The sequence below is a fragment of the Lissotriton vulgaris genome, chromosome 4_1 (assembly GCF_964263255.1).
Source record: "Lissotriton vulgaris chromosome 4_1, aLisVul1.2, whole genome shotgun sequence".
Classification (NCBI taxonomy): domain Eukaryota; kingdom Metazoa; phylum Chordata; class Amphibia; order Caudata; family Salamandridae; genus Lissotriton; species Lissotriton vulgaris.
Window position 1 is genome coordinate 981,250,977 of NC_141691.1, and position 22,384 is coordinate 981,273,360.

Below are 22,384 nucleotides of genomic sequence, written 5' to 3' on the forward strand. Positions count from 1 at the left end.
GTTCCAATCAATTAGCTACAAATACATTTGCTTTCTTCACTGGGGTAGTAGAGGTGTCCCAGCCCCACCAAGGGAGCCTGATGCATAGGTAAAGTTGTAAGAAGAGCTTGGTTGAGTGTTGGTCCACTACAGGCAGCTTGTAGAGAACTATTAGAGTTGCTACCAGCAACCACAAGCTGCAGCCCCTATAGGACAAGAGGTCCTTGCTGGGTAAGCTGCAGCAGTAGACCCGGGATGTCAGATTCAGGCCAATATAGAATACCTAATTGACAGGCTAGAGGAGGGTGTGGTTAGGCCACTGGATGGGGGCAGTGACTCACTTTCCTAATTACATTTATTTTCAGACCTTTGTTGTTTTTTTTCCCTGCCTGGAACTTTTTTTTAGGTGTTTGGACTAACTCATAAATTCCATTTAAATTATGTAGAAATTAAGTATGTACAGCGTTGGGTACTCAGTCAGTACAAACCTAGCTACAACTCAAGAGAGTACTGCTCAGTCATGGGTGTACAGAGCAGAGTACAGAGTATGGTGTTACACAGACAAAAAAGATTAAGAGGTACAGAAATGCTGGAAGGTACTGAAGGGTAAGAAGGGAAAAGGCGAGGCATTTTAATAAGTAGAGAGTGGCAGGAACATTTCCCACCATGAAAGGGCTGGGGATTTACATCTGACCAAAAGGGAAGTGACTTTTGACTGAGGGAGATTCCATCAGACGAAGTCTGGTAGTCAGGCAGATTGCATAATAAAAAGCTGTTACTTGAAGATCTGAGTCTTCAGTACCTTAAAAAACTGGAGAAGGAATGGAGCTTCCAGGAACTGGGCAGGACTGGAGCTAAAGATCCCCTCTGCATTACACTAGAATGCCTTGAGGATTTCTGAAGTTTTTGTTTTCTAACCTGGTGATGTTGCTGTTTCAGGTATTGCAAGGGCCACTAGAGAACCTCCTTATAATTACCTAGTTTGGGTGGTGCTTCGGTGTACTGTCTTGAGGCGGACGCAGATATGTATGGGTATCTTGTATAGGTCTTTCATAGTGGAGTCGACCCTGTTGAATTTCTTTGGTCTTTTAATGGACCATGCCACAGCACTGAAAATGCTTTTTGGGGAGTAGGGTGGACTGTGAGTTTAGGACATTGGGCACTAGACACTGCATATATTGAAATCTGACAGCAACCTTGAGTGGACAGCAGTTCAGAAGTTTGATTCTGGGTCAAATGCCTTCAGTTTGCAAAGAAAAAGTGCTGAACCTGGTCATTTCTGACTTCTTTGCAATGTGTGTTCTGAAGTGGAGTTGTGTCAATGTAGAATCCCAGGGAAGTGGTATCAATGAGCCAAAGAGTGAAACCACTGGGTTTCATTGCAGAGAGCCATCCTTGCAACTCATCCTGCATGTTGTGACTGGTGATTGCCATGAACTCTGTCAGCAACCCTTGAGCTTGAAGCAGCTTGTTGATTGTGGCACGACAATTCTTCAATCACACTCAGTGTTGTGTACAAAGTGAATAATTCCAACCTTGATTGATGATGGCATTAGCAAACATCTCTTCAAACCAATTAAAGGCAAGGGGTAATTTTTCAGAAGTCATTTGTCTCCTAGGTTCGTTTAGAGAACTTCACTCTTCTTCAGCTAAGTTTCTGAAAGTCTGAAATCAAAGATCTAAAAGATTCACACTGGTGGGCATGATTAAAATGCCTACATGACTCTGTGACTCTCTCCTTAGTAATGACTGGTCCCTACTGCCTAAGGACACAATGGATATTTGCTTATAGTATATAATAAATAAATAAATAAATAAATAAATGGCAACTGGTTACATAAGGTCATCCAAATACAACACCCACACACACCAGCACAGGCATAGAAGTAAACCCTTCACTCGCTGTTACCTTGGGCAGCATGCACCAACAAGCACTCGCAAAGACCAGTCTTGCCTTTAAAAATGAGCGGTGAGCAATTGATGTTGCCATTGCTGGTTTATCTTGGTAGAGGCAAATGCTTCTCATCAATGCTGTCCAGCATCTAAACAGCAGTTTGGTAGGAGGGAATTACAGAGACGCGGAAGATCTGGGTGGATGGACTGAACGTGTGAGTGGGAAGCAGCCCAAAGGGGAAGAAGTAAGAAAACACTTGCACTCCCATTGAGGGCTAATAGATAAAAAGTGGTACCCTGAAAATAAGCTGTGGAAGGATTCAAGCTATGAAGTCAGGACAAGCTCAAGTAGAAATGCTCCTCCAGAGGTTGGAAAAACAAAGACTAGGGAGCAAAGCAATCAAATTAGAAGCAGGGAAAGAAGACAGACTAGAAAATAATCCAATTGAGGGCAAGGGGATGACCCAAAGTGAACTATATCTATATATTTTTAATGTATTGCAAATAATAGGTCTTCAACACCAGACAGTAAAAGATGTCTGTTGACACAACATTAAACAAAAAAAATTGGAATTAATATTTGTAGGGGTGCAGTTATGGACCCCCTTTCTTCGCGATTCCTGAAATTCTAACTCTCTTTTCTTTCCCTCACTATATATAGCTTTTTCCCTTCTCTTTTTTTCCATTTCTTTTTCCCCCTTTTTTCCTCTTCTAGAATATATTACTGGTGTATATTGTTTGTCACATACTGATTCATATTTACTATATTGTTTTGAATCCTATGACATTGCCTATCTTTGATCGCCAATAAAAACACTTATGACAAGAATATTTGTTGGGGCCCTGAACACTCTCACATCAAAATCCCATTACGTCCACAGGAGTAAAATGCAAAACATCTGAGGAAAAATATAGGGCAGAACCTGTCATCTCAGATCAGAAAATCATGCACTGCAAAATATGGTGAATGTGTGAATATCAGATTTAGAGGTAGCTCCACGCTCCACACACTCCCAAATTCACTGCATATAGCAAAATCTACAGCATTCTGAGGTCTTCAATGGACTCCCAGACCCATAGCCCATATGTTTCTTGAATCCCAATCAACAGTCAACAGACACAGACAGGAAAAATTATGTAGTACTGACAATGCAGTCTGTCAGTTCTTGTTCGGGTCTATGATAATTCCGGTAAAAAATACCTGCATTTGCGATAAATTGCTGTTTACAGACAGTGTTTGAAATTGGATGATTTTCTATAAAGAAAGTCACCAAAAATGGTAGGTGTAACCACGATGGCAGCCGGGCAGGTCGCTCAGATTTGTGAACCGACAACTGCCCAGCACTGAGCATCCTCCATGGCTCTTGAGCCCCTACCAGTACCTGGCAGCACTGCAATAACCTCCTGCACCCCCGTTAACTTCCAAAGGCCTGCTGATGTCATCCGGTGCACCGGAGGATTGGAGGCTAGCAGCGTGCAAACTTCAGTATCAGAACTCTCCGTTGCCTGCTGTGGACTACACCCATAGTCGGGGGGACCAGAGGCCTCACAGATGGTTGTGGTACCTGCCAGCCCATGCAGTGACATCAGGGCGGCCGCTGGCTGAGCATGATCATCATAGCGGCCTGTGGCCATTCTGCTGGCATCAACTCCTCTGCCACGGACTGGGCGCTGGGCTCTGGCAGTGCAGCCGTCCAGTGGGGCGGATTGCTGAGCTCAGACCACATTCCTGGTACCATTGTACAATGATGCAGTCTCCCCCCACTGCTACCACCCGGTGCCCCCCAGCAATAAAATGAAGTGTTGCCTTTGGATGAGGGCGAGGACTACCGGGGCCTGCTCCCATCAATCTGCGATGATAGACCTCCTCCTCACCACTCGAGGCCCCCACGTGCCTGTTTGACTGGCTCGGAATCAAACATCCTTATGGAATGGGATGCATTCAAGGTTGTTATGAGGTAACTTTTTATTAAGTCAGTCTACAGTGGCAGATTGGTGCTCTGCTGAGAATTGGAAACATTTAAAACTGACATGTGCACTTGAACTCTCCTTGGTGCATGAACCCGAAGTTGTGCCCCAGTTGGTACAAATGAGGAAAGACTGCAAGGCCGGTCTGACATGACTCTGCAAACTAGACTGTAGGGAATATGTGGCTCGCCAACACTTGGAGGGTGATGAAGCTGGTTGGATGTTAGCTTGGATTCTATGATCTGAGACCTCCAAGGCCCCCATCACTGCAATAAGGACCCACAAGGGAGTATATAGTACAGTCAAGCAGAAATTAATGCAAAATTCACTGAGTACTTCACTTGGTCGTACAATCTCGAAACAGGAGGCGGATGACATGACCATTGAGGGATAATTGGGTGCTGTGCACCTACCAACAGTATCCCCTTACAGTGGGTGAAGCTGGATGTCCTACTAATGGCAGAGGAGATACATGCAGCTATGAAACAAATGGTATGAGAAAAGACATTGGGCATTGATGGAGTGCCACTGGAGTTCCATGCCACTTATGCGCTGCAAAGATCCCCTAAGTTACAGGAAGTGTACGAAACAGCCCAAGCTGATAGACAGGTCCCGTACTCCATGAGAAAGGAGATAATCTCCGTCCTCCCAAAACCCTACATGGACCAGCTGTTAATGGGTTCTTACCACCCATTATCACTTCTAAATTTAAATGACAAGATACTGGGTAAACATTAGGCAAAGTGATTCGTGCCTGTAGCCCAAACACTGGCGATATCAGAACAGAACGCCTTAATCCAGGGCTAAAGTTCTTTCCAAAACCTCAGCCATTTATTTCTGATTATGAAGTGGGCAGACGCATCTGGGATTACCCCTTTAGTGCCCTCTCTCGATATGGAAAAGGCAGTTGATACACTTGATGAACATACCTGCCGGCGGTGCTGAGGAAGTTGAGCTTGGGGAGTGGGTTCCTCTCATGGGTTCAGCTACAAATTTCCCACCCCAACGGTGAGAGTGAAAACTGGAAAATTGATATTCGACCTATACAAATAGGCAGAAGTACCCACCAGTCCCCCATCATATTTGCATTAACCATAGAGCCTTTGGCAAGCTCACTGAGATCAATGGATCCCAACTGGGGAATTCGCATGGATGGGAGATGGCATATAATATCCCTATATATATTGATAATGTCAGTGACCTCTGACCCTGGTTCAGGGCCGGTCGCTCCACGCACCGCACGGCTCCCCGTGGGTTTGCCCTTGCTGCCAGTTATCCTGCGCTTCACTTTTCTTGTGCTGGTACTTCATTTTCGTTTTTACTGTGCCCTGTGATCCTGTGCCTCTGTTCTTGTTTGCTCTGTTTCTGTTGCCCCTGGTTTCCTGATTGTGTTTTGACCCCTGCTGCTCGTTTCAGGACCGTTTTTCCCGCTCATCGCCCCCCCCCCGCCGCTGCTCCCCTGTGGCCCCGCACCCCCCCCATTTTTCTCTTCTGTACCCTCTCCCCTCCCCATTCGCCGCCCCGCTCCCGCCTCCCAGCTGTTCCTCCCTCCCTCCTCGCCATTATGGCGGACACCACACGAACGCGCAGCGGGCGCGCCAAAGGCAAGCCCGTCTTCGCCCGTCCATGCCTGGACCGCGCCCAGCGCCATGACCCCTGGCCCTCAACGCTACCGGACCACCCGACGGATTTACAATGTTGCCACCCTCCATGCACACAACACTGGCCGGAAACCCACCTGCCACCGAGCCACCCCGAAATGCACCCATGGACCCATCACCTGCTGAGCCTGCAAATTCATCTGCCTCCGGACCTGCACAGCACCCGCCAGGCCAGACGCCATTATTAACCACCTCAAGTGCATCCTGCTCAACACCCGCTCCGTCCACAGGCACGCTGTCGAACTCTGAAACCTCCTTGACACAACAGTGCCCGACGTCGCCATCCTCACATAAAAATGAATGAACGCATCCTCAGCCCCCGACATCGCCATAGCCATCCTGGATGACTAGAAGATCACCCGGAGAGAACGCGTCAACCAAACCGGAGGAGGCATCGCCATCGTCCACAAAAACACCATCCGCATCACGACCAACTCCGACGACACCCTCACCACCGCCGAGCACCTTCACTTCCAGATACACACCGACCCCAAGACCACCCTCAGAGGAACTCTCATCTACGGACCCCTGGGACCACGCACACAATTCAGCAAAGCCATCGCAGACTTCATCAGCCCACACGCCCTCACCTCCCCAGACTACATCCTCCTAGGGGACCTCAACTTCCACCTGGAAAACAACGACAACAACACCACCACCCTGCTGGACAACCTCGCCAACCTCGGACTCAAACAACTGGTGAACACCCCCACCCACTACGCCGGCCACACGCTTCACCCAGTCTTCTCCTCCAGCAACCACATCTCCTTCAGCCACTCCACCGGACTGCACTGGACAGATCACAGCTGAGTCCATTTCAACTTAAGGAGAACCGCGACCCTCCACCACCCGCAACAGGTTCCCCGAAGATGCAGGAGCAAGATCACCGCCGACCAGCTCACCAACTCCCTGAGCCAGAACCCTCCCACCAACACGACAGACTCCAACGAAGCAGCCCGCAACCTCACACAGTGGCTCACCAACTGCGCCAATGCCCTTGCACCGCTGAAAAATTCTCCCAGCAGACCCAGCAGCAAGAAAGCCTTGTGGTTCACCGATGACCTCAAAAACTCCAAGAAAACCTGCCGTACCCTCGAGAAAGCCTGGCGCCACGACCAGTCAACAGAAAACATGACAGCCCTCAAGAACGCCATCCGCAAACACCACCAGCTGATTCGCACCACCAAAAGGACAACATTCAGAGAACGACTGAACAACAACACCCACAACAGCAAGGAACTCTTCAGCATCGTTAAAGAGCTCTCCAACCCCAGCACCAGCAACAACGACATCACACCCTCCCAAGACCTCTGTGACTCACTTGCCTCGCTCTTCCACCGCAAGATCGTCGACATACACAACAGCTTCGACGCCCAGACCACTCACCAAACCCCCGAACCAGCACCTCCCACCTCCACCCTCTGCACCTGGAACTCGGTCAGCACTGAAGACACCACCCGCATGATGAACACCATCCACTCCGGCTCCCCAGCCGATCCCTGTCCACACCACATCTTTAACAAAGCCAACTCCATCATCGCACCCCATCTCCTGAACATCATCAACAGCTCCTTCGCATCCGCCGCCTTCCCGGAGAGCTGGAAACATGCGGAGCTCAGCCCCCTCCTGAAGAAACCCACCGCGGACCCCACGGACCTCAAGAACTTCCGCCCGATCTCGCTCCTCCCGTTTCCTGCCAAAGTCATCGAGAAGACCGTCAACAAGCAACTATTCGCCTTCCTTGAGACAAACAGCTCCCTCGACCCCTCGCATTCCGGCTTCCGAACAAACCACAGCACCGAGACCGCCCTCATCGCAGCTACCGACGACATCAGGTCCCTGCTCGACAACGGGGAAACTGCTGCCCTCATCCTCCTCGAACTATTGGCCGCATTCGACACAGTCTGCAACCGCACCCTAACAGCCCGCCTCCATCACGCCAGGATCCAAGGGAAAGCTCTAGAATGGATCATCTCCTTCCTCTCCGACAAAACTCAGGGAGTCCGTCTCCCCCCTTCCGCTCAGCAGCAACCAAAATCATCTCCGGCGTTCCTCAAGGCTCTTCGCTCAGCCCAACCCTCTTCAACGTCTACATGAGCCCCCTTGCAGCCATCGCACGCCAACACAACCTATACATCATCTCCTACGCTGACGACACCCAGCTGATGCTCTCTCTCACCAACGACCCCACCACCTCCAGAGCCAACCTCCAGGAAGGAATGAAAGACGTCGCGGAATGGATGAAGCTCAGCCGTCTGAAACTGAACTCAGACAAGACGGAAGTCCTCATCCTCGGACCATCCTCCTCCACCTGGGACAACTCCTGGTGGCCCCCCGTGCTGGGCACCGCCCCAAAGCCCACGGACCACGCACGCAGCCTGGGCTTAATCCTAGACTCCTCCCTCACGACGACCAAACAAGTCAACGCCGTCTCGTCATCTTGCTTCAACACCCTGCTCATGCTCCGAAAGATCTTCCGGTGGATTCCCACTGAAACCAGAAAGACGGTCAGCCAGGCCCTCGTCACCAGCCGACTGGACTACGGGAACGCCCTCTACGCTGGAACCACAGCCAAACTACTGAGAAGACTCCAGTGCATACAGAACGCTTCGGCACGACTCATCCTGGACATCCCCCGCCACAGCCACATCTCTGCCCATCTGAGAGACCTGCACTGGCTCCCCGTCAGCAAGAGGATCACGTTCAGACTCCTCACCCACGCACACAAGGCTCTCCACGACATGGGCCCAAATTACCTCAACAACCGCCTCACATTCTACACACCCACCCGCCAGCTCCGATCTGCCAGCCTCGCCCTCGCCACCATCCCTCGGATTCGCAGAACTATCACCGGAGGAAGATCTTTCTCCTACCTGGCGGCCAAGACATGGAACTCCCTCCCCACCCACCTCCGGCTGACCCAGGACCACCTCTCCTTCAGGAAGCAACTCACCCCCCCTCTCCTCCCAGCACCTTGAGACCCTAGCGGGTGAGTAGGGCGCTCTATAAATGCGTTTGATTGATTGATTGATAATTTATCTCTATGACAAAAGGAACAATGTAACTTACAAGATTGCATTAGAAGAAGAATTCAGCAGGGTATTGGGACTACATCAACTGAAATAAGTACTGTCTCTTTCTCCTAAGTTAACTGTCTGGTGCACAACGGGCAGCATTACCACCTAGACCTCTGGTTTGAAATATTTGGGAGTCAACGTCTATCATTCGGGACAGTGATGTGACAACCAGCAACTTGGGATGGGCACTGACATTTGCTAGGTATTTCCTTCCCTTGTGGAGTAGATCACCCTATCACTCATGGGACATATCATGACTGCTAAGGTGCTGGTGCTTCCTCGGCTGCTGCACTTCTTCTTTGTGGTCCCAATGTAACTGGGTACACATTTGTTTATGAAATTCCATTCCTTATTTATTGCACTGACATGGAAATCAGGCAGGTGCAGGATGGCGATTTCCAAGATGTATGCTCCATAGGCTGAGGGGAGCCTTGAAGCACCGCAGTATGATAAATATTACAATGCAGCGCAGCTACAGTGGCCTATGGGGTGGCAGTTGGGGTGTTGCCTAGTGGAGATGGGGAACTGGTTTTCTCCTCCCTCAGCGGACTTATATTGGAGTGGCTGTTGGCCTCTATGCAGGTGGTACATATAGTGGGGCAAAATGCTCTCATGTAGTTAGCCACATGGTGTTCGAAGAGAGGCATGAGTGGAATAGATGGGCGTACCTCCTATGCCCCCGAAGTCCCCATTTGGGTGGTGCCAGGCAGCAGGGACATATACTCACTTCATGATGTTCAACCCTGGGCGGAGCCCTCGTGGCTGCTGCAGGGCTCCCCCATGGCAGCTTCCTCCTGTTCTCTGTCCGAAAATGCCAACTGTCTGTACTTTGGAATAAAACACATGGCGTCCAGAAAAATCACAGGTTCTTCAAACTTTACTGGTACATGGCAGGGCCCAGAAAGATGTGACGTGCCTCCATAAAGCAGTGCAAGAGACAGATAAGTGCTTGGGTTTTTGTGCAGTGATCGGATAAGCACATAGGATTGACTGGGTGATTGGAGCACTGAATAGGTAGTACCAGGGAGATTACTGGACTGCATAGGTAGTCCTCAGGTATTGCAGCAGTGCATGTGTTTGTGACTGGGTCATTGCATGAGTACATGGGTACTGAGTGGATAATTAGAGTACTGCAAGGAGAGTGTGTGTTGAATTTATAAGTGCTTGGGTATTGGAGGAGTGTTTGGATTAGTACATGGTAGTGGCTGGGTGACAGGAGGAGTGCACAGGGAGTGACAGTGTGATTGCGGGACTACATGGGTACTACCTGGGGAATTGAAGGAGCAAATAAGAAGTGTGTAAGTGGGTCCAGGACTGTATGGGTAGGGCATATGGGATTGTAACGGTGATCAGTTAGTGCCTGGATCATTGCATGAGTACATAGCTACTGACTGAAAGATTAGAATACTGCAAGGAGAGTGCCTAAGTGAATTTATAAGTGCTTGGGTATTGCGAAGTGTTTGGATTAGTACATGGTAGTGGCTGGGTGACTGGAGGACTGCACGGGGAGTGACAGGGTGATTGCTGGACTGCATGGGTACTACCAGGGGAATTGAAGGAGCTAATGAGAAGTGTGTAGGTGGTTAGAGGCCTTCATGGGTAGTACACAGGGAATGTAGCAGTGCATGTGTTAGTGCCTGGATCATTGAATGACTACATGGGTAGTGACTGGATGATTAGAGTATTGCAAGGAGAGTGCATGGTGAATTTATAAGTGCTTGGGTTTGGATAAGGACCTAGGACTGGCTGGGTGATTGGAGGACTGCATACATAGTACCAGGGAGATTACTGGACTGCATAGGTAGTCCTCAATGGTTTGCAGCAGTTCATTTGTTAGTGAATGGGTCTTTGCATGAGTACATGGGTAGTGACTGGATGATTAGAGTGCTGCAAGGACAGTGCATGGTGATTTTATACCTGCTTGGGTTTTGGAGGAGTGATTGGATAAGTACATAGGGCTGGCTGGGTGATTGGAGGAGTACATGGGTAGTGACAGAGGTATTTCTGGAATGCATGGGTACTTCCTGGGTAATTGGGGGAGTGTATCAGTAGTGTGTAGGTGGTTAGAGGTCAGCATGGAACGTGCTTAGGGGATTGTAGCAGTGCATGTGTTAGTGCCGGGGCCATTCCATGAGTACATGGGTACTGACTGGTAGATTAGAGTACTGCAAGGAGAGTGCATGGTGAATTTATAAGTGCTTTTGTTTTTGGTAGAGTGATTGGATTAGTACATGGTGCTGGCTGGGTGATTGAAGGAGTGCATGGGTACTGACAGGGCGATGGCGGGACTGCATGGGAAGTTCTCAGGGTATTGTAGCAGTGCATGAGTTAGTGTATGGGTCATTGCATGTGTGTATGGGTACTGGCTGGATAATTAGAGTACTGCAAGGAGAGTGAATGGTGAATTTATAAGTGCTTGGGTTTTGGCGGAGTGATTGAATAAGTACACACATGTCAAATCAGTCCAGCCCCCTCCCTTCACCACTGTGCAAACGCGCCCCCCCTGGCAGGTTTTAAGTTGGGGAATTAATTCCCCTTGAATCCTGAGGGTCTCTGGGGCCAACTAGCCCACCAGGTACCTCATTTAAGCACCAGAGAGCTGTGTTGCAGAGAGGTTGTCCAAGGGCACGCACCTTTTTACACCTCCAATTTACAACGCGCCACAGTGTGCGTTTGCACACTTGTCACATCAGGAGCCGCCCCCTGCCTTCACCACTGTGCAAACGCACCACGTGGCTCATTTTAAGTTGGGGGGTTAAGTCCCCTTAAATCCCGAAGGTCCCTGGGGTCACTAGCCCACCAGGTATCTCCAGTAAGTGCCACAGAGCTGCGTTTCCGAGAGGTGTGAAAAGGGGCGTGGCCTCAGACTACCTCTCTGCAATGCAGCCCTGTGGCGCACACAGAAGGTACCTGGTGGGCTAGTAGGCCCCCAGGAACCCTTAGGATTCAAGAGGACTTAATCCCCCAAATTAAAACACGCCACAGGACGTGTTTGCACACATGTCACATCAGGCACTGCCCCTCCCTTCACCACTGTGCAAACGCACCTATTGGCGCGTTTTAAGTTGGGGGATTAAGTCCCCTTGAATCCTGAGGGTTCCTGGGGTCCAACTAGCCCACCAGGTACCTCCAGTAAGCGCCACAGAGCTGCACTGCAGAGAGATGTACAAAGGAGCGTGGCCTCAGACCACCTCTCTGCAACCAGCCCTGTGGTGCGTACTGGAGGTACTTGGTGGGCTAGTTGGCCCCCAGGGACCCTCAGGATTCAAGGGGAATTAATTTCCCAACTTAAAACGAGCCACAGGGCGTGTTCGCACACATGTCACATCAGGCCCGCCCCCTCCCTTTACCACTATGCAAGCATGCCCCGTGGCGTGTTTTATGTTGGGGGATTAAGTCCTCTTGAATCCTGAGAGTTCCTGAGGTCCAACTACCCTACCAAATACCTCCAGTAAGCGCCACAGAGCTGCACTGCAGAGAGGTGTAAAAAGGGGTGTGGCCTCAGACCACCTCTCTGTAAGGCCGCACTGTGGCGCATACTGGAGGTACCTGGTGGGCTAGTTGGCCCCCGGGGACCCCCAGTATTGAAGAGGAATTAATTTCCCAACTTAAAACGCGCCACAGGGTGCCTTTGCAGAATGTTGCTTGGAGGGGGCAGAGCCTCCGGCACAATTCTGGTCTTTTTTTTAGAAGGGGGGCTGTGGGGCCCCCCTTCTTTTTTAGCTTGTTTTGGGCCCATCCCCCAGGGCCTGAACCCTTATTAAAAAAAAGAAAAAATCTGAACGAGATGGGGGCCACCTGGGCCACCCTCCCGTGGCCAATTCCGGCCTGGGGACCCCATCCCCCGGGGCATGGCCACATATTTTATTTTTTTTAATGAGGGGATCTGTGTGGCCCCCATCCTGAGGCCTCTATTGGCCCTGGGGACCCCATCACCGGGCCGGACTTTATCCTTTATTTATTTTTCTGGGGGGAGGGGGCACTTCTACCCGCGCTGACCCCATCCCCAGGGACGGCCCCATCGGTTAGGGACCGTGGGGGGAGCCCCAATGTCCCCACGGTCCCACTGGTTCCCCGCGTCCTGTGGGAGCCGGCATTGCTTTTCCACACAGGGAGCTGCTGACATACAGCTTCCCATGTGGAAAAGCAATCTGCTTTGGATTTGTAAGCGAGAACAGGCTACCAGCTCTCGCTTCAAATTCCAAAGCAGCGTTTGCTATGACTGGGCAAGTGCCGCACAGCTCCCACCCTGCCATAGCAAACAGCAGTGCCCCGGGGTGGGCACCCCAGAACACTGCAGGAGCCAGCCCCGGGGGGTGGCGGTCCCCAGGGCCATCAAGGCCTCGAGTAGGGAGACCGCGCAGCCCCCTCCCTTCAAGAAAATAGTCCAGGATAAGTGGTAGTCAACAGGTCTATGGGCCTCCATAACAGACCCCCCATTTTACATTTTTAGTGCCCCGGGGAGGTGGCGGTCCCTGGGGCGTGTGGGGGACTTGAGCCCCCCCACACAGGTATCATAATTCATAAAAATGGAAGCCCTGGGGATGGCGGTCCCCAGTGCTGTGGGGGCTGTGTTCCCGCAAATAGTTCAAAAACGCCCCAGGGGGTGGCGGTCCCCGGGGCTTGGGGGCCTTGGAGGCCCACAAATTAAACAAGCCCCTGGGGTGGCGGTCCCGTGGGCTGTGGAAGGGTTGGGTGCCCTCCTGCATATTACAAAGATAGGCACTTGGAGGTGGCATCCCCGGGGCTGCAGGGGCCCCCGCTTATATTTTATGACAATGCCCCCGGGACCTGGCCATCCTAGGGGCCTCAATTAAATGAAGCACGGAAGCCTGTGCTTCATTTTTTGTAAACATTTCGGTGGGATTCGCAACCCTGGTGAGAATTTCGCCGACAAAATGCTTATTTTGGCCCTGGGGGTCCTTGTGGGATCCCTGAGCAGGCCTAGGGGGTCAGGGTGTTTCTACCCTGCCGCCTTTTCTTGTTTTTAAATTTTTTTTCACTGTTTTCTTGTTACTGGTTTGGAGTGTTGGCAGCCAATCATAGTGAAGCTCGTGCTCGGGCGGGGTCGCGACACCACTACGTCCCTAGATATCGAAACTTTTTCTTTTTCAAGTTTCTCAGGAACTACTGGACGGATTTACACCATTTAAAAAAAAAGGTCTCTTTCTGAACCAAGGTCTACCTTTTTGCTAAGCTGTGTCTAAAGTTTCTTATGGAAAATGACATGGGGAAAACACGTTTTGGGACCCGCCTTTTTTCTCAGCCCCGCTTGTTGAATCACCCCAAAACTTTCTAGACAGGAGCTGACCAGAGCGGGCCACTAGTTTAGACAATTTCCCAAAGATTCTTCAACCGCCGCCAAAGATATTGAGAAAACAAAAACCGCTTTTCCTATGGAAACTAGGTCCTAACTATAACTATAATTTACTGAAAAAAACATAGGTTTCATGCAGGTTATAGTTAGGAATTAGCATTTAAAAAACCTTACAAATTCACTGAATAAACCATAGGTTTTAGGAATGTTATAGTTAACTGGACATTTCACTCATACAAAACCATTGAAATTCCTCTATTATAGTTAGTTGTACTAACTGTAACTCTCGCGCCCGCAATCCATTGGTGATGATGTCACATATTACATCATTCATGACATGGTCAGTGACATCACTGATGACATCTCAAATGACATCACTGATGACATCACTGATGACATCACTGATGACCTCATCCACGTGACAATCAGATACACCTCAATTATAATTGGCTGTCAAGCGGTTGTAAACATTCGAAACCAGGAACTGTTGGCAGCCATTTTGTCAGGCCAACCCACTCCACTTTTCCAGGAAAAGAGAACAACGAAACATTGCCCAGATTTAATTGCAGTGATTTCTTAGTTCCAGGTCTAGTTTTCAGATCGGCACACACACACTCCCTCATGGCTGGTATACACCCACACCACACCCATCCAGCACCTGCGTCACAACACACGTGACCCTACCAATAAAAAAGACGGGGCGCAATACTATACACCATTTAAGAGTTGCTCCCATCCCAAGCGCTGTGATGGCCCGTCCTAGTGATTCAAAGGCCTCATGTAGACCCAAACCACCGAGTAAGGGGGCCCACCACGACGTGTGTGGCCTCTTTGGTCACTGAGTTAGTGGTATCAGAAGCACTGAGCGGGTGAAGAACCTGTGATGATGATGGGAACACGAGTATGTACATAAGCTTGATGCATATTTCAAAAAAACCTGATTTGGTTTTTTCAGCTGCGAAATGCGCGGATCCTACGCGCATCCCACGACTTTAAAAAAATGTGTTTTATTGTTTTTGCCCTACGGGTCCTTATGTGACCCCCCTGAGCAGGCCTAGGGAGTCAGGGTGTGTCTACCCTGCACCCTGCACCCTGCACCCTTTTCACACATTGCACACATATTTCAATGACTTCCTCAGCCACGCTTCTACCTAGGCACAAAATGGCTGCCAACAGTTCCTGATTTCGAATGTTTACAACCGCTTGACAGCCAATTAGAATTGAACGCGTGATCGGGACGATGCGCTTGTCCTACGAGGCCAATCCTCGCACAATCCGTGGATCCTCCGCACCCATAGATATATAAATGAATTTAACCGTAATTTTCAAAGAAACTACTGAACAGATTGACACCAGATATGCGAAAGGCACAATTCGGAACTGAGGACTACCTCTCTGCCAAATTTGGTGTAATTTCATACAGCCGTTCGAGCTGTAGCCGTGGTTAAAGGTCCTATGGGAAATTGCACGGGGAAAACATGTTTTGGGACCCCCCTTTTTTCTCGGCCCCCGCTTCACCAATCACCCCCAAACCTTCGGGAAAGTAGCGTAACTGAGCTTGCCATAAGTTTGAAAAATGTCAAGAAGATTCATCAAACGACGACAAAGTTATTTGACATGGTCAGTGACATCACTGAGGACATCACTGATGGTATCTCAAATGAAATCACTCATGACATCATCCTGTGACTCTGAGTGTTTTTAAAAAAGTTTATGTGTTAAATATATATACCAGGGTATATTGGTGAATCAGTGGGTGTATGAGTGCCTGTAAGGTTGATTCAGGGGGTGGTTGACTGACTGTATAAGTGAGTGATTAGATCTCTCAGTGAATATATGGGTGAGTGACTGGTTGTATGATTGTCTGTATCAGTCCATCAGTTGGTGTCTAAGTGGCTGTATGGGTGTGTTAGTGGATACGAGAGTGGTTGCCCTGGTGAGTGATTGGTTGTCTGAGTACCTGTATGGTTGTCTGAGTGTCTATGTGGGTGGGTGAGAGGGTGTATGACTGCCTCTTTGGATGAGTGAATATGTAAGTCAGTGCCTGTATGGGTTATAAAGTGTATATATGTGGATACCCCTGGACATTGCTGAAGCCGGTCGTGGGGGGTGAAAGTCCCCAGGGCCATTTTGGCTCATGGCCCCCCATTACAGCCTACACCCCGGGGGAGGTGGTTGTCCCAGGCAGTCCCCTCAATGCAATTATAAACATGTGTTCCAGGGAGATGGTGGTTCCCAGGGTTACAAGGGGCCTGAGCCCCCTGGATTAATATTATATTCAGCCATGGGGAGGTGATGGTCCCTGGGGCTGCAGAGGCGGGTTGCGTGACCCCTGCATTTGTCTCTTGTTTTGCCCGGGGAGGTGGTTGTACCTAGGGCATTATAAAAACATTTGCTCTGGGGAGGTGGTGGTCCCTAGGGCCCTGGGGTGACAAGACAGCAAACCTCTCAGAAATTATAAAAAAAATATTTGGGTAAGTGCTGGTCCCTGGGTCTTTTGGGGTCATTGGAGGGGGCTCCTGTGCACCCCCTCCTACATATATGCACATTCCCTCGGGACATGACTCACCTGGGGGCTATGCAGAAACAAAGTGCAGGAGCCCATGCTTCGCTTGAAAAAATATAATGCTTTTGTTGCCCGGGAGGAGAGTCACTGTGGTACCCCCCAAAGGCATAGGGGACAGGGTGTTTCTACACTCCCCCCTTTTCTGTTTTTGTGACTCAGTTCAACCGAGCTACAAGATTGCTGCCCACACTTCCTGGTTTAAAGTGTTGGCAGACAATCAGATCTCAGGCAATTGAACGGGAGGGATAGCTGATCCTCTGCGTCCACAAATATACAACTGGAAATTTCTTTGAATATCTCTGAAACTACTGAACGCATGCTGTGTCATAGACTACTCCACAGCCTTTGATCGAGTGAACAGAGGCCGGCTCTGGGTAAATCTTGATTCCTGGCGGTTACCACAGGCTCTGCTAAAAGCCATTAAAGTGCTTTATGAGGGTACCTGGGTCAAGGTGAAGCTAAGCCCTACAATAACAACTGCAAGAATCGACACCAATTCTGGCCTTAAGCAGGGGTGCGTCCTGGCCCCCATGCTTTTTAACTTGTATACTGCGGACATGGGGTCAGCCCTGAAAGATGCCAACTTAGCACCCCCAAAATTGGGGAAGCTCATCTTGGGAACGCTCCAGTATGCAGACGACACAGTGATCATGGACCACACTAGGGTGGGGCTCCAAAGAGCCTTAAGCAGCCTTGCCTCATATAATAAGGCAAATGACTTACGGATCAACGTGAGCAAGACTAAGATCGTCCTCTTTGGCAAATACCCCCACAAAAAAGAAGCTTCATGGACCCTGGGTGAGCATCGTATCGTTACTGCCTAATCCTACAACTATCTGGGCACCTGGGTCTCTGAGAGTGCCACTGCAGTCAAACATCTGAAGGAGCTTAAACCATAAACAGACAAAACCATTCTGTCGTTAAGACGCCTAAGTCATCGCTTGGACAGTCTCTCAGCCGAACCAATGCTGGCAGTGCTCAGGGCAAAACTGATCCCCGCCATCTCGTATGGGCATATAGCCTACCCAGGTGCATTTGACAAAGTGGTCAGCGTGGCCCAGGCGAAAGCCTACAAGATGGTGTTACAGGCCCCCAGATATGCAAGGGACAACAGATTAAGGCTAGAAATAGGCCTTAAGCGACCAGAGCTTGCACTACTGGGGGACCTGTTAAAATTCTATATTAGAGTATTGAAAGCGCCAGTACATACCCTAAAGCACTTCCTAAATTCAATCTTTGATGAGGCGGGCTCTCCCTGGCACTCAAAGGTAGAACTAGCCATTGAAGCATTGAAAATCGAGAGAAGGAGTCTGGCTCCTGCACGAAATTCCATTCTCAGCCTGGGCCCAAGCTGTTAAGCGCCAAGTCCAGACCATCTCTTTTGGGCTAGACCTTGCTTCTCTTCGGCAAAATTCACTAACTCAGGCCCTGGACAAATCATATATTCCTGGCCAACCCCAACCATACCTGCAAGAACCAGTATCCACCCACGCGAGAAAGAAAATTCTGTACTTTCGCCTTTTGGCCCTCAGGATCGCGGACTTTAACCCCAAATGGGCACGAACGGATGGCGCCATAGCCTGTTGTCTATGTAACTATCGCAGAGAATCTTGGCTACACTTGTTGTGTTGCTGCACAAAGTTGGTCAATGACCGCCACAGTTTGTTGCTTCCGATTTTACGGAACATGGGCTACAGAACTTGCAGAGAGGCTTCGGACTGGTGTCCCTCTGTCTCCACGACCTGTTTGATGGCTAGAGTTGGGAAATTCATACACCAGGTAAAAAAGGCACTCGACTCCCACTTAACGGGTGTGTCTGCAAAGTAACTGGAACTCTTTGGGCCAAGTCATCTAACCTTGGCTGGTTTAAAGACCTAACGAGGAATTCATCTATAGTCAACCGCCCTTGGTGTACGAATTGATTTTACCGAACTTCCATGTGCCTCCCCTTATCTGTTGTGAAACAATGGAGCAACCTATACCCAACTCCTTTTAAAGGAACTCTGTTTTGGATAACTAAACAGTACTAACTGCCAGTATTTTAACTTAAAGTGATATTAACTTTTATGAGTGGACGGGACACGTGGGGGGGAGACGGGACGTTCATCAAGTTTTTATTTATTTTATACTGTAAAGATTTTAGGTAATCGTGCAGTTCCTCAATAAAATTGCTTACTGAACGCATTTACATCATTTAACAAAATGGGTGCTTTCTGGACCAACAGCTACCTTTCTACCAAATTTGGTGTAATTCCATTCAGCAATTCGGGCTCTAGCCGTGTCTAAAGTTTCATATTGAAAATAACATGAAGAAACAGCATTTTGGGACCCCTGTTTTCTCAGCTCCCGTTTGACGGATCACCCCAATATTTTCAACACAGCAGCTGAAGTGACTGGTAAATTAGTTGAGAAAATCTTGTGAAGATTTGTCAAATTACGTCAAAGTCATTGGCAAATGAAAAAACGATCTTCCTATGGAAATGACATCTTAACTATAACTACCTACTGGTGAACACAATTTCAATGTGTAATTCTTCATTTAACAGAGGAGCAGACATAGTGTCTGATGGAACAACAGAGCAATGTTGAAACCTTTGGCTTCTGATGGACTCTGTAGAGTTGTGACATAAGTATTAGAGCGGTTTGCAGTTACATGCAGTAGAATAATGATGTGTAATAGTAAGCTCGGTGTGTGGTGTAGTCATTGGTGGGTACCCAGGCTGAGGAAGACACTACACATGCCAATTATTGGATTCCCATGCAGACCTCATGTATAGTCAGTGCTTCATCTAGGGTTTGACGCTCTAAGGGATCAATGTGGGGGATGGGCATGGCGTACATATCGGAAACACATTTCAGTTTACATTTTTGCTTATCCTTACATGGCAAATCTCAATGCAAATATTACTTTACTTTTCTCTTTGTTTACCATTTACAGTATTTGATTATGTAATTTTCAAAAACATTACATTTTCCATAGCTATTCCATATTTTGTGCTTTGGTGTGGATACTTCACATGTTTGTTAAATTACTTCACATGTTTGTCTCTTAGTTTAATGAAAGTTTTGTTTATTTTTTAATTTAAAATATGACCTACGTTTAATTTGGTTTATGTGAGGTCTGCGTCAAGTATTGCTACTGAAAGAGGTCCGATTATTTTTGGGCCTTGCTTTAGATTCCTTATTTAATGTGATAGTGTGGACTGGAGTGTAACTGATAATCCATCATGTAACATCACTGAAGGAAGTATCATCAGCTCCACTGAGAGGCCAAAATTCTCACAGTGCAAATCTCTGGATAACGTAGAAGGTTGAGGGCCTCATTTACAAACTTTTGATGCAGGGCTGCACATCAGGCCTTCCTGCTGCACTACCGTGTGTCAAAAGGAAAGGGCAGGAATGCGCCGTATCTTCAAGTTGCGGCACATTCCTGTCCTCTCCTGTGCACAAACAGCCGCTGTGCACCAATGCAGACCCCCTTGCATCATGTTGTAAGGGTGCCTACATTGTGGGGTTGATTGCTTTTGTGCATGGAGCGACACGTTCCTGCACAAAAACAATCACTGACGGCATATTCCTCCTCCTATGCGTGCAGTAGAATTGAGCACGTGTAGAAAGTGGAGAGAAATAGGAGGAATTATAATTATAAGTATTTCTCCTCGTTGTACCACTCCTTTTCCTCATAAATCTGGGAATGCTTCAGATTCCATGGAACAGCCACATGCAGCACATTGCGCCATGACGCTTCAGCGGCGCAAAAGTGAAGCTAGGGCCTTGTAAATGAGGCCCTCTACATTTATTAAGTTACGATGCACCCCAGAAAGTAAAGAATATGCTTAGAACACACCAGCAAGATAAATGAGTGAAGACTATGCTAGCTATACAAAAGGAAGCTCTTAAGGAAAAATTAGGCACTGTCAGACCCTTAGTTTAGCCTTTTTCCAATTTCACATGCAAACCTTTACAGACATTCTGCTTTACCACACATCCTGCTTGTTTGTTATCCGCAACTGAAGTACAGCAAACATCTTAAACTATAATCACAACATTGGTTGCATTGCCCTTGAGCATTGTATGATCAGCACTGTTTAAACATTTTATACCCGGATAAAGTAGATTGGCGCCTTTCCTTTATTGCAAATAAACATACATAGTAAACATACAGCAATTTTATATTTTGTAGACTGTACATTTAGCCTGGCTGTTCTAGTAAAAGCAGCCCTGTGTTGACATTGGCATAAACAAGCGAGAAACCTTTGGTTTATTTGTCAGCTTTGACGGTCCCCCATTGAATCACCTTCTCAAGAACTTCTTACATTCTTCCCACGAAAAGAGCTAGGCACCTTCTGTTAGAAATGGGGTAGCATGGTGCAGAGCGGGCAGGCCAAACTCCTGAGGATATGTGTGAAGCATTCCTGCAGTACACACAGACGACACACCAGGCACACCACAAAAAGAGACACAACACCAGTTTTGGTGCAAAAGAATAACCTTTGTATTGCACCAAACCTACACAGGTAATCACAATTCGCTACACTGCGCCAACTGGCGCCAGGGCAATATTTACAATGGGGAATTATTTACAGGGCAGGGCCAATCGGACCACTGCCAGAACCATTGGGAAAGGATAATGGATGGATGAAAAAGATAAGTGCATCAGTTGCAATGATGGAATAGAAAAACATAAAGCATTCTCAGTTGGCAAAAGACATTAGTCTTGAACTCCTCAGTGTGCACCTTAGGGGAAGCATCAACACATGGTACATGGCATAACACAGGGCTAGAAACCCTCCTTAGCATGACGTTCACCCTAGGCCTAGAACATCAGGATGCGTAATCCGGTGGCCATTGGCATCCACATTAGGCACACTGGTGCAGGTGCAACATTACCCTGAGCCTAGTACATTAGGCCTAAAAGGGTAACATGAAAACATTAGGCAGAAAAACATCCGGTTAGGCAGGATTTCTGAGTACAACGCCAGAGCCGCCCTTTAGACATATCAGGGGGACTACATAACCCCTAGTAATCACATTAGACCTGAACAGGTGGACAGGGGCAACATTTACATTTACATCAACCTGAAAGCAGTATCTACAGGCACATGATGCATTCAGATAGGCTGAAGGTATGTTAGTAGCAGGGGGTCACACCTAGCATTTGCATGGGCCACCTTGGGCATAAAGTAGGGACAGCAACCAAGGCATACGCAACATTAGATCCAACCCAGCCCCAATCGTTGGAGTCCCCTATTCTGGGTCTTTAAACTCACGCCGGCCCCAAACACGGTGCAGCTGAAACTGTCAGACAGGCCATCTGTGTAAAGTAATGCAGGTCAGAATGCAGGCCATGGGGGGGCCCTCTTTAGAGGCTCTCACACAACCAAGGCCCCACTCAGTGCAGTTTTCCTGGACCCCTGCCACAACCGCTGATCCCGGGGGTGAGCACCGATCCTGTGCCCCGACACCCCCCCAACCACGTGTGGACAGAGCCCCACTCACCGGCTGCTCTGGGACTCTGCTCGTCTCCTTTCCACGTGGCAGGTGTGGGGAACATGCAGGGCTTCTCCAGCCAGCTTCCTCCTGCCCTGTTTCCATTGCGCAGGGCTCTCCTCTGGGCCAGGGGGCCCCGCCAGCAGTGCCTCGCCGGACCTTACACAGGCCCCCTCCCTTGAGGACCCGGGGCTTCACAGACCACACGTGGGGCTCACCCCTTACACCTGGGGGCCCCGCTAGTCACTGGCAGCACTTTCTCCTTCTTCGGTTGGGCTTCACCCGGGCCCCCCTCCTGGTACCCGGGGCTTCGATGCAGCCTCTGTGAGGCTGTAGGCGTCTTCGGGGCTGCTGGGCCAGCGCGGGGTAGGCTCCCGCCTGGTTCCTTTGTCCACACAGGGCTCCCTCGTCAACACGGGAGCCCTGCACCGCC

The 22,384-nt window shown here is 49.1% G+C and overlaps 1 protein-coding gene across 2 annotated transcripts in view; it reads right to left on the reverse strand.

Moving 5' to 3' along the window:
• The window catches only part of LOC147722779 (beta-Ala-His dipeptidase-like), a 423,764-nt gene that overhangs the window by 55,975 nt on the left and 345,405 nt on the right, over window positions 1–22,384 (reverse strand). The window lies entirely within an intron of this gene.